Source organism: Astyanax mexicanus, chromosome 9 (genome assembly GCF_023375975.1).
Source record: "Astyanax mexicanus isolate ESR-SI-001 chromosome 9, AstMex3_surface, whole genome shotgun sequence".
Classification (NCBI taxonomy): Eukaryota; Metazoa; Chordata; class Actinopteri; order Characiformes; family Acestrorhamphidae; genus Astyanax; species Astyanax mexicanus.
In genome coordinates, this window is record NC_064416.1 from 17,218,044 (window position 1) to 17,231,785 (window position 13,742).

The following is a 13,742-nucleotide window of genomic DNA, read 5'->3' on the forward strand; positions in this document are numbered from 1 at the left end:
AAACCTTTATTTACCTTTATTTCACAGAATAAGTTTATCAGAGTTACCAACCTCAGAAACCACAAGTAAACAGTACCCCAGATAAGAGCACCTAAATGCTTCACAGAGTATATTGGTTTGTTTAATACTTGTGTGTTCAGAGTCTGGATGACTTCAGTATTCATTTATAGTGTAGAAAAATAAAAAATATAGAAACATTAAATGAGAATGTATGTCCAAACGTTTGACTTGCACTGTACATTCAGGCTGTTTATAATCTGCTCTGACTTTACTGTATCCAAGGCTTTACTTTGCCTTTACGAACTTCCCGAACTAGCTGAATTTATTCCTGCAGTTTATTCAGACATCAATTAAAGCAATAATCCCAGCAAGGCCATGTGATTACTGTGATTTTAATTTTGTGCAAAATGACACAATCACTGTGATTTAAAATCTTGTTTACAGTCTAAAATGTTTGAAATGACCTCGTTTCACCATTCAGTCAAATCCTGATAGATTGTAAAACTTCCTGCACACAATAATTTCTCATTTATACATTCCCATGCTCTCTGAAATATGTCATATTAAATGTGACCTGTATTTTTCTTGACATAGTTAATTAATGACAGTTCGTTGCATGGAAGTACCTGGACAAACTGAGAATCTCATACCCTGTCGTGTCTTTAATATAAAGCAAAAACACAAGTAACTAAACCAGAGCCGCTGTAATACAAGACAATTCTAAAACTACATACAGTAGTAGTAGTGTTTTATTGCAGATTAATGTTAATAAATGAATTAATTGTTCATTAATTGAAGTTATACTTATATAGCACCTTTTTTTTTTTTTTTTTAGCACACAGTGCACTCTCACCTGGAAACAACCATCCACTGCATTGAGCACTACAGAATTTTATCCAGAACAGAGTGACAATCCATTTATGGGCACACAGTCATACATGCATTTACACACACAATCTTATAACATAACACAGACAAGATACATTTAATCATTCAATTTTTGGGGGTAATTTCAGAGTACCCAATTTACCTGATCTTTATATTTTTGGACTGTGGAAGCAAACCGGTGTTCCCAGAGGAAACTCACACAGGGACACAAGGAGAACATGTAAACTTCACACAGATATAAACTAAATTAGGAAGTAAATTATTTTCTATAGAATATAACTTGACACCCAACTCTAATCCAAACTCTAATCTTTTCTAAACATTTTATGGTCAGGTCTAAGGTTACATTTAAGGTTTGGTTTAAGGTTAGAGGTAGGGTTTGGTTATATGGTTGAGGTTAGGCTTAGAGTTCATGTTAAGTGTTCTATAGAGAATCAGTCACATTTTTATTTTAGAGTTCATTTGCATTTAATAGATACACAGATCAACGTTCGTTGAATGTAAGTTTAGCATCTATTAGGCATTTAAAATGGACCATCCATATATATATATATATATATATATATATATATATATATATATATATATATATATATATATATATATATATATATATATATATATATATATTGCAGGGAAAGGGGATGGTTGTGACACTGATACCATTAAACAGAATTTTCCCCCTTCACACTTAGAAATACTACTCATTTCAATTCAAATGAAATAAATCTGGAAGGACTGCTGCATTAAGAATAAAAAGCATTCTGAAATATGTTTCACAGTAAAACCATGACTCATGATGCCGCATATACAGATTTATTTTGAACAAAACAAAAGGAATTGTAAATTTATAAACAGAACACCTTTGTTTAAATCATCTTTAGTGTAATAAAATATCTCTGTAAATGCCTCCACTCACAAAAGCTAGCCAGTAAAAGGGAAGCTAGTCCTGAAGCCTCCTCTCCAGTGTGACATTTTCCCCATTACCTCTGTGACTGCAGCGCTCTATTGAGGATGTATCTGCAGCCCACATCTCTGCGGCTCTCTGTGTGCTCCTCACACTAAGAGAAAAGAGTGACACTATCAAAGAGGCTGGAGCCAAACCTGGGGAATTTGTTTCCTCTCCTCTCTCTGACCCCAGAAGCACACCAAACCACTCCCACACGCCTTCACACTTTCAGACAGAGACAAAACCACCTCACACCCTTTTGTGCTGCTGATCTTTCATCCACGAGCTTCACTGCACTACAGTCAAGTCCACTGTGAAGCACAGAGTGTAAAGCCCTGCTGATGATAGTCCAAGAAAAGACAGTAAAAGAAGTGAAAGACAGTGATTTAACTAAAAAGGTTTAAAAATGTTATAATCAACTGTTATTCATTGCAGTATACTGTAGAGGGGGGGTTTAAAATAAGAAAACAAACATATTTAAAGTTAAAATTGATATATGGGCACAAACACTCCTTAAATGATCTATTAAACCCTGAATTTAGCACCACAATACAATTTCAAATACTGCAATGCTTACAGATGCATTACTCTCATATTTAGCATAAATGTAATGTGCCTTAAAATAGAACCTTATGGAGCTAAACAGTTTTTAAATAATTTATAATGTTTTAAGCAAGGACAAATGACTAAATAATTAATCTTCAGGGTTAAAGAGGTTAAGTACAGATTGTTTCCAAAGTCAGGAATTTCAAAAATAGGAAAGCACCTATATAAAATAAAACAGTTTGCCAGATGGTGGCCCAATTTCAGACATAAGCTGTGGCTGAAGGAGGAAAACCGTTAGCCCATGTTTCCTTTTGTCTCAATATGTATTAATATTTGGCAAACTTTATTTTATATAGGTGTTTTCTTACTTTTGAAACTTCTGACTTTTGAAAAAACATGTATTTAACCTTTTATCCCTAAAGGATATTTAATCAGACATTAGTCCTCACATAGAATCCATTAAAATAATGTGGGAATGCATTTGTTTACTTAAGTAGGTTTTATTTTAGGGCCCATGGAATTTATGCTAAACATAAGCTTAATGCAATTAGGATTTAAAATTGAATCAATTTTGTAATAAATCTTGTAAGTACAGTATATAGTTTTAGAGTAGGTACTATAATAATTTGTAATAATTACTGAATAATATGTTTTAAGATGCTACACAGCTGTAATGTGCTGCACAGGTGTAGGAGCTCTAAGGTGGTGCTTTTGTGTGCCTTGTTGGAGGAGAGAAAACCCAAACCAGCAGGATGTCATGAATGTATAGGTTACTGTTAAACATACGTATAAAAAAAAAAACATGCGCTTTAACAATTTAAATATGTTTATCTGTATCATATGTTGCTTTGTTGGTGGTGTGCACAGAGAGACCTCTTGTAGGCATTAGCTTGTGAGTTTTTAATACTTTATTTTTTACAAGCACAGATACACGTGAGGCTGCTGTGTAGCCCGCTGCTGTTAGCCTCCTTCTCCCAGCTTCACTCTAAGCCCCGCCTACTCTGGGCTCTATGAGACGTAAACACTACATCACATGACCATCCTCTAACTAGTATATATGTCTATACAACATGCATATACTATAATCTGGGCTGTAGTCTTGTATCTGGACAATACTGTAACTGATCAATAGCCAACAGGTTACTAGTTCCAATATTTCCCAAAGAATTCATTATAAAGCTGCAGTATACAGAAAATAATGTTTTTCATTGTCTTTCAACCATTAGATTATTTGATCTAAACCACAGCTGCAATAATGTAAGTTATTTAGTGAGGGAGTAAATGTGAATGACTGTTGGCTTAGTGCTAACAAAAATCCACTAGCAGAAAATAGTATAATAATACAAGTGATAATTATATAAAGAATCCTAACATTAGTTAAAAAGCATTCTCTGATAGCTTGGAAATGGTGTAAGGTCCAATCCTGTCATTTTTCAGGTGTTTTCTCCCAATTTACCAGTTTTCATTTTTCCTCTAAGTGCTCCAGTGTCTTCCCACCTCCCAAGTACACACGGTAGGTAAATGGACCATACCTAAATTCACCCCTATGTGTGAGCGTGTATGGACCGGTGCCCTATCCAGGAGTATTCCAGCATTGTGGATCCAGGTTTTGGACCCATTAAAGCCCTGAGCTGGGAAAAAAGTGGATAAGATTAATTTGATGGCATTTGTAAAAAAAAAAACATCTGCATTTTACAAACATTTTCTGGCACCCCCTGTTTTAAGACGCAACAAGAAAGGGATAAACAATACAAATCTCTAGAGTAAAGATGATAAAATAAAGTTCTTATATAGATTCACTAATATTAAGGTAACCCATGCAGACCCATCTCCAAACACACAATGCTGTTACCATCATAAAAGCAAATAATTTTATTTTTACCCAAGAACACACAGCCAACCACATCAAAACATCTATCAGACCATTAAAACAGAAACAAAACCTTTAAAAAATTGAAACACAGATTCCAAAGACACCCAAAGCATCATTTGAGTGCTCATATGTCATAGTGCTTTATAATAAGAAAAAAAAATCTGTTTATACAAGTTGTAATTATACCACAGTTCTGACCTTGCAATGTGATTGGCTGACAGGCGCTTTATGAGTGCCGTTATCAGCCGGTAATGCACTCTAACCAAAGCTCTCCATGTATTACTCCTCCACATACAGGTAACCTAGCAATGATGCAGCGCTTACAAACCAAACATCGCAGCTACAAACAAAGCAGCAATGAAACGACTTAAACTTGCAGAGTTTTATAACCAAACAGATCATTTTTTCGTCCTCTTTAACTCAAAATCTTACAATAAACAGCGATATTGAAACTGAGGTATAATTACAATAATACACTCGAGGTTCAAGCTATAACATGTAATATTGGCACCGCCTCGTGCCTACGTGCCAATATTACAAGTTATAGGGAGGTGTGGTTGAATGGAAGTGTGTGGGTAAAAATGAAACATTACTTTTGGTGTAAAATGTTCTATAGTGCTCTATAGTGTGATATCTAATGTGGTAGAAATAATTCATAATACAGAACCTTTAAAGATAAATGTGAATCTACTGTAAAGCATACAGCTAATCAGGTTGTACAGGTAGACGCTGTGTTTTATAGGTCCGGTGTGGGCTGTTAAAGCATACAGCAATAACATCCCTAATGAAGCAGGGGCTGTGGTTTAGACACACTGAGAGAAGGTAATGTGCTGGAGAAAAAAAGAAGTGAAGGCAGCTGGTCGGACAGATGTCCTCCCTATAGGAGGCTAAGGGACAAAAGCAACAGAGCAAGCACAGCACAACACATTCTCTCTGAGCATGAGCAGCCAGATTAGGACCCTCTCTGTGGGTCACCTCCAGAAGTTAATGACCCTCTCCGGGTCTGCACTAGCCCACCACAGGAGCCATATTAGCCCCACAGCCCTGAAGAGGCGCTTGGGCATATCGCATGTAGCGTAGCATTGCAGATCATTGCACATAATGATGGTTTGTCAGTTACGACATACAGACTTTCAGTTTTATCTAGTCTACTTTCAACTTGGAAATATGCTACATCTGAATACATGATAAACGGATTTTGAAACTTTAGAACTTCCTACCACTGTGTGACTATTATCTACGCTTAGCATGAATACTATATACGCAGTTAATGGAAGTATATTGCAGCCAGTGCAATGCAAATAAACTTGATTTAAACATTTAATATTTAATTCTGCACCAATTTAAATTTAACTAATCAACCAGCTGTGGCAAATAAGGTGCCAAAAGGGGTCACTGCAGTTTGGTCCAGCATTGGGGGTCAATTAGCCATGCTGTGTCCTACCAAATTATGCTACCAATAGAAGTAAAGCTTCTATAGTTCTTGCATAATGTTTCACAACTTACATTTTTTGCCTTTTTAGTGTTTAAGAGCATCAGTTGTGTTGTAAATACAGTTGGTGTACAGTGAATAGCCCTTTTTGAGTTATGCTTTAATTCATATTATGTCAGGAACTACTCAACTCAACTACTCAACAAGAAGTAAAAAAAAGACCAGGAAAAACATTAGGATGAAACTGGCCCTCATCAGGACCACCCCAGAAGAGGACGACAAAGAGTTTCCTCTGTTGCACAGGATACGTTCATCAGAGTTAACAGCACTCTTGTGGCAGAACTAGCAAATAAGTTTTCAGTCCTGTTCTGTCCATTCTCTACTAGCTCAGTGCATAAACATTTACTCAGCTATTTTCTCAGTTAATATTATATCCCAATTAAAAAGTTGAACATTTTGCCAGCTTGGAACATTTATCACATTTTACAATTACAGGTATGGTTCTGGGTTATACATTTCTCTTTTAATAGCTGCAGGTACAATTAATCACACTTACATGCTCACCTGTGCTCCTGTGTTCCCTTCCTGGTCTGGCAAAGGGCCCAAAATTAGTTTTAGCTGCCCTTAAATAGTGCCTGGGCAAAATGAGGCATGCTGAATAGGCCCCATTTTGGGCCATACCATTTAGAGGGGAGTTATTTGGGGCTATAATATTTTAATTATTCCTTTTGTCCATGTTTATTTTATGGGATTGTGGCCTATGGTTGTTTGTGTAGTAGTGTATTCCCCTGCAGAGGAAAAATATTTGATTTTGGCTGGATTGGGTAGACCAGTGGTAGCCTATTTAAGGCTTTATTTTCGAATTTGTCACAGGTATGGTTGGTTGAAGTATAAGTATTGAAGTATTGACGTATTTTTGAAGTATTGACGTATTTTTTTTCCATATCCCACTACCTTTTTGAGGCACTACCCTCAGAAAGGTGTGACAACCCCAGATAAGACCCCACCTAAATGATTCACATCATTCACATTTTGGGTTGTTTAACAATTTGCTACAGCTTGCTACATGATTCCTTATGTGTCTCTTCATAGTTTGGATGAAACAAGACTAGGAAAAAAAGATGTAAATAAAAACATTGCATGAGAAGGTCTGTCCAAATATTTGACTGGTACTGTAAGTGTGTTTAATAGTTTATAATCCAGTCTAAATCTCCTTCTTTACAATTCAGCTCCCAGTTATTTTAGAACACTGCAGTCAAGTTATTTTGTGTTTATGTGTGTGTAGTAGTACACACTCTAGGTTGAAGTCTGTCTATTTATATGAAATGATTGTTGTATACTGAGGTAAAAGCATTTTGATTTGGGTTTTTTATAGTTTGATTGTCTATTAACATTAGCATTAGCATTAGCCTCCATTTAGTTCTGAATAAGCATTTTAGTGCTGGTTTAAAAACAAAGAAAATAGTGTCATTCTCCTGCCAGTAAAAGACAGCTTATATAGTTTCCGATGTTATATGTAATAATGCTTAATTCTTTTATTTACCTACTGAAAACTCTCCTAGTGCTGCCTGCTGCCCTATAATGTACATTAATGGCATCTTTGCTTTGTAATTTGCTCTAAATATTTGGTGTAATGAACAACTACGCTATATATCCTAATGTTTGTGGATACCCCAGCTAATAATTGCATTATTCCACTTCTTAACATTGCATACATTGGTGACACAGGTGTGAAAATGCACACCATTAATGCCCAAGCATTAATCTCTGTTAGAGTCAGTGGAGCTGTGGAAATAATGCTGCTGTTCAACCCTTTACCTTTGGGATGAGTTAGTGAGTTTGGGATGAGCTGGGGTGGGGTAGTAATCATTCAACATCCTCACCCTACTTCTACAGGTTCTTCCGTGTTTTTTCTGTGCTCGGGGTACCTGGGACGAGGGCTGCATCTTGTGATTTCACTGATGCCCCTCATTGTGAGGAAGCCTCGCACAGCTGCTGTATCAGTAGGCCTGATGAATCAATAATTCAGCATGCTGGTGTTAATCTTTGATGAGCAGAGCTCCTGTGGTCAAGCGCTAATGAATAGTGGCTGTGCTGGTTAGTAGGCTGCGTTCACTGGAGACTGGCTGGAGAGGCTGCATGCAGAGTGAGGACACGCTGCAGCTCCGGTCACAATGACCAGTTTACTGTCTCCCAAACACGAGTCACCTTTACTCATCACGTCAGTCTGATGGTGAGAATGCGGGAGAGACCGGCTCTGTTTATACACCTACCTTCTGCCTAAAGCTGTGAATACACATTGTTCAACGCTTTTCACGAGGTGTTTAAGTTAGCGAGTCTGAAGTTGACCTTAAAACTTCACGGCCATCCTTATACTAAGGCTTATTATTCGGTTAAATTGCAGTAAAAGAAAAGCAAAATAATGGAGTTCTATTCAAGTAAAGAATGGCCATGACCTGCCAGTAGCTTTGTGAAGGTTGAGAAATGGCATTTCAGGAAGATTTATTAACTTTAGTGGTAAAATTAATAATACTAAAGTTATTATATTTTCATTATCTCATACTCCTCATTACAAACAAATCCACATTTTGTTTGTAATAATGTTACATTTGTTACATTTGCTTGTGATGACATTGCAATGATGTTACCAGAACATTTAGAAATGTTAAATAAGAACACCCAAAAACTTAACAGATTGAAAATGTTAAGAATGTAGAAGAACATTCAAAACTGGTTCTACTTTCCAAAAATTGTTGTTTCAGTCAGATATTTAAGTTTTTTTTGTCAGATATTTAAGTATATTATCAATTCATCATACAATATACAAACAAATTCACTGATTAGCTATAACATGCATCTTATATTCTCAGATTCTTAGGTTGGTCTAATTTTCCTGTTTGCAGTAAGTCAACTTCCTCAGCTGTATGTTCCCTTGTTTTCATTTTTTGGCTGATCAGTGTTAATACAATAAAAAAACTAAGAAAACTATCTAAACAGACCTGGTCTGGTTTGTGACTCGGTACACTATAGCCACTTTATGTTCTTTCTGAAAATTAAATAAACTAGGTATTGTATTGTAACAAGATGGGTGTTGACCTGTTTAAGCTAAAACACATCAAATCACAAGAAATTGTTCATCTCTATGTATTCTATTCTGAATAAAGATAGATAGATAGATAGATAGATAGATAGATAGATAGATAGATAGATAGATAGATAGATAGATAGATAGATAGATAGATAGATAGATAGATAGATAGATAGATAGATAGATAGATAGATAGATAGATAGATCTCCAGAAAACTTGACAGATTGAACACGTTAAGAATGTTAATTGTAATGTTCAGAACTGGTTTTACACAATTTTGTATATTGTATAAGGCCTTCCACCCACACAGTTACAATAGTGTTGTAGTTAAGTAATATATTTACACTGATGAGCATGGTAGTCTGGAAGTGAGGAGTATTCAGGTACATTTCTGGCATGTTTCCATCTTTGGCGGCAGGAAATACTGGTGCGCCACTGACTGATTAAAACCACGACAGTCAACAGTCAGTTGACCAATCCTATTTTAGACATTCAGGAGTGCCTTGCCCACAGTGTGCTACAGATCTCTAAAATACGGTCCTAAATTTTAAAAATATTTTTTATTAATAAATCCAATGCTCCTCAAAAATAAGTCATTGCATTATGTTATGACATTAGTATATACAGTATATCACTATATAAGAGCTATGAAATGGTCTTGACAATAATATTGTGTATCACAATTATTTCAGAAACAATATATTGTCTAAAGAAAACAGCTATTAAGAGAGATCTACTGTCGGTTACACATCCATGGCATGTGATGAGTTCTTGAAACAATAACATGCTTACTGTCCGTTTCAACAGCTTTACCTATTGTTTTCTCAGATGCCAGGGATTCTGGCACAGTGCTGTATATCTCTATAGATGTATTATGCTTCTCTATTCCTGTATCAACATCCTTCCATGTCCCTAAAGCCTGTTTAAGTCCTCCGCTGTGCTGTAATCTGCATTCTTGCGAGTGCGTCATGTACAGGGCCCTGTATTCTTTTAAGCTTTTAACATAGGAGCAGAGCACGCAGAGTGAAAGGCCACATTAGTGCGCACCGGTGCACATCCAGTAGTCTTATTTAAATTAGGTTCTTCACAGTTCACCACACCATCTTGGCAAATACTGGAATCACCTTCATTAAAGAGAGCACATTCCTGAAATAATCCCTTTCTCTAATTGTGAGGATTTCTCACTGCAATTTGCTGAAACCTGGGAAGGCTGGAGGCAATGCTTTATCCTTTCTACCCTACTACAGCTTATCTGACCTGTATCTGCGTGCGCTCAGAGTACGTTTTAATTAGAGTACTTTTTCATCCATTTACCGTGGACAAAAAAAATAGAGGAAAAAGAGTGAAGTGCAAAGATTTCTTTTTTTTTTTTTTTTAATATTCACTCATCATCAAATAAATAGCAGCAAAAATACTTGCAAATATTCAGAATGAAGTGATGAAAGAGAAACAGTAAATAATTAAAGATGTAGACTTATATGTGCAATTTTTGGTCATATTTATTGATATGCACATACAGAAATAGCGTGTAACGCATGTTTAACACAACATACAACACATCTTGGCATCTTGAATTAAAGTTGTAGAGGTTCCTAATGGTTTTCTGTGATAATCCACCCATGCAGTAAAAGGATTGGACACACCCCTTCTCATTCTTTTTGTATATTTGTTTTACTATGTAAATGTAATATTGAAGACACTAAAGCTATACAGGAACACATGCTGAATTATTTTTTAAACAGAAAGTGATAAATGCATGATGGTCTAGCATTAAGTTACATTTCTGTTGGTTGATTTCTTATAGGCGCAGCTTTTTTTTTTTTTTTAAAGAAGTGTGTACTTTCATATCATGATTTTCATGCTAAAAACTTGTATCTTCAAAAAAACAGCTGTCCTGGAGAAATTCAGTGGAAGTCACTGTACAAAGACAAAATTTTGGAGCATTTCTATTGGTCCATTCATCATGAAATTTGGACACAGAGTAAAGCATGACTGCCATATTCTCAACATGTCAAAATGTAAAATAAATGTCAAAAATAAAAATAATGTTTTTTTGCAGACAGTTACAGAATATATCAAGTAGTGCTCCACAATACACAGGTTTTTATCATTAATTCAACATTGGCCTGCGCATTAATGACATCAAAGGAGTGTATGTAATAAAGAAGACCCTAATCAATCACTTAAACATGTGACATGTTATTGCTGTCAGCATCCTGACAAGTCACAGATGTTTTTTGCATGTTTGGTAAAATGAACAAAAGTAGGCAAGGCAAGTGCTGCAAATAATCTCTTTCAAAAAAGGTTTAAAGAACAGCCAACACTTTTACGATGATGGTGGTGGAGAGTGCAATCCAGTTTAAAAAAAGTTTAATCATCATCATATCAGTCATTAATTTGTAGGTGGTGATTCCAAAGAACATATCATTGGATTTACATAATTTTCACCCTGATCAATCTATTTAATGACCCCTCAAAGCTTGTCAAGTCCTGATAGAGTAGTATTAGCTAGTAGAATAAGGACCATATAGAGCAAATCGTCGCTGTCCAATGAAAAACACTTATCTCCAAAAGTTAATCAAGAAATGTTGGCACAGTGTAAGGAACAGTTTGTCTGTTTAAATGATGTAGTAAACTAAAAATCGACAAAAATGGAGATAAGTGTTTTTCATAGGACAGCGACGAAATATAAAATAATAATTCTACTTGGGGAGCTGAGAAACTCTAGTAGAAAGCCTTTCCTGGACAGTAGAGGCAGTTCCTCCAACAAAGCAAGATAAACTCTATTTTAAATACTTGAAAAAAAAAATTTAGAAGGTGTCTTCATATTTTTAAACATATAATACTACACTACTTACAGAAAGTACCTCTAACGTCATGATGTGTTCTGTATGTTCCATATTAAATTATGTTCCATATTAAATTATGTTCCATATTAAATTATGTTCCATATTAAATATGTTAAAAGTTGCATTAAATTAGTAAATATGATATGAGTAAATTGTTTAACATAACACAAAAACATTGAGTAAGCAACTGGGTAGAATATTGGGTTGCCTCATGTTCACTAGTAAAACATACATCAGGAATGATGTTAAACATTGTGCACTTTATGTACTAAAAAGAATGAGTACAGTCAACCACATGCAAAACATGTTAAACATAACTCACACTAAAGTAAAGCTCTGGAAAAAAATAAGAGACCACTTAAAAATGATGAGTTTCTTTGAGTTTACCAAATTAAAAACCTCTGAAACATAATACAGAGGAAGATGGATGATCACAAGCCATCAAACCAAGCTGAACTGGTTGAGTTTTTGCACCAGGAGTGGCATAAAGTTATCCAAAAGCAGTGTGCAAGACTGGTGGAGGAGAACATGCCCAGATGCATAAAAACTGTGATTAATAAACAGGGTTATTCCTCCAAATATTGATGTCTGAACTCTTAAAAATTTATAATATGAACTTCTTTTCTTTGCATTATTTGAGGTCTGAAAGCTCTGCTTCTTTTTTCCAGAGCTGTATGTGTTGGGTTAATAGGTTCATGTCGTGCTACATTCTTTAGGTAAAATCTGCTAAGATACAACAACTAAAATATACTTCAGTAAGCATGTTATACAGTAACTTTTACTGATGAAATTCTGTCATAAATCCACCCAGAATCTATTGTGGAAAATATTTTTCTAATCTTACTCCTCATTATTTTTTTATTGTACAGCTCTAAACCTGACTGTAAACTTTTGACTCAAAAACTCAAACTCAAACTTTGCCAAACTGCTGACTATGAGTTTAGCAAACACACATTAAACTGGATTCAGTGTATCTTTAGTGAGCAGAAATAGCTGTCCGATATTGCGCCCTTCTTGCAGCATCTTAGACCAGGCCACCAAAACAAAAGCTGAGAGGGCTGAGAAGTAAAAGCTGTGCACAGCAGACTGTGCCACTGCTTTCTGAGCTCGCGTGAGGTCAGAAGCGTGCTGTGAGAGCTCCTGGGGAGGACTTTTACTGCCACAATCTGGTGCCCATGCTTGTGTTACCAGGACTAATTACTGTCTAGCCCTGCAGCCATACTCTCTATCTACACAAACAGCTAACATATGACGCCTCACCTTCACCTGACCTGCACTTAGAGACACAACAGCCCGACTCGCAACAGGTTGTAAGTGAGTGCTGATGATCAATGTAGAGACTCTTAGATTGATTCCTAAAGGGTAAAAAGTTACACATTATGTAAATATGGGTGAGAAATATGGCCCTACAATATTATCACAATATTTCTTTTAGGATATTGTTTATGATACAAGTGAATACTGACAGTGCATCGTTAAATATTGCGATATCGATACACTGACAAATATACATTAATTTCAAGAATGTGTTACTGCAACTAAATTAATGCTTAAGTTCTATTTCATGTTTCATTTCATGCATCATCGCTGTCCAATGAAAAACAAGTATCTCCATTTTTTGTTTTTTCGATTTTTTGATTACTACATAATTTGAACAGACAAACTGCCCCTAAAATAGACCAATAGAAATACTTAAAAAATGACCTGAAATTAACCCATTTTACATTGACTTCCATTAAAATTTTAGAAGTTTTTTTTTGTCTCTCCTGTAAAGTTGCTGTTTTGTAGATACTTATTGTTCATTGGACAGTGAGGATATTCTATTTTGTAAACAGCAGTAACCGTTCAAGTGTCTGATTTTGTATAAAATTATAATTATGTAAAAAAATTCTACCAAATTCTAACAAAAAAATAATTAGTGCATGCAAATAAATTGTAAACATGAACAATTTAAAAAATATATCCTTAAAGCTTCATACTAAATAACAGTCTGCTTTCAAGACAGAATACTGCTATTATCAATACATGGATTTTTTTTAAACTCACAATATATTATGTATTAAATAAAGTGGCACCTCCCTGAATGCGCATAAATAGGGGATAGTCATTCCTAAAG

At 35.4% G+C, this 13,742-nt stretch overlaps 1 long non-coding RNA gene across 1 annotated transcript; it reads right to left on the reverse strand.

Moving 5' to 3' along the window:
* Nucleotides 1–1,688: 1,688 nt before the first annotated feature.
* On the reverse strand, nt 1,689–4,011 carry LOC125804620 (uncharacterized). Its single transcript, XR_007440754.1, has 2 exons — nt 3,916–4,011; nt 1,689–1,949 (listed from the first exon to the last, which is right to left on the reverse strand). It is a non-coding gene; the product is annotated as an uncharacterized LOC125804620 (long non-coding RNA).
* Between the last annotated feature and the right edge of the window lie 9,731 nt (nt 4,012–13,742).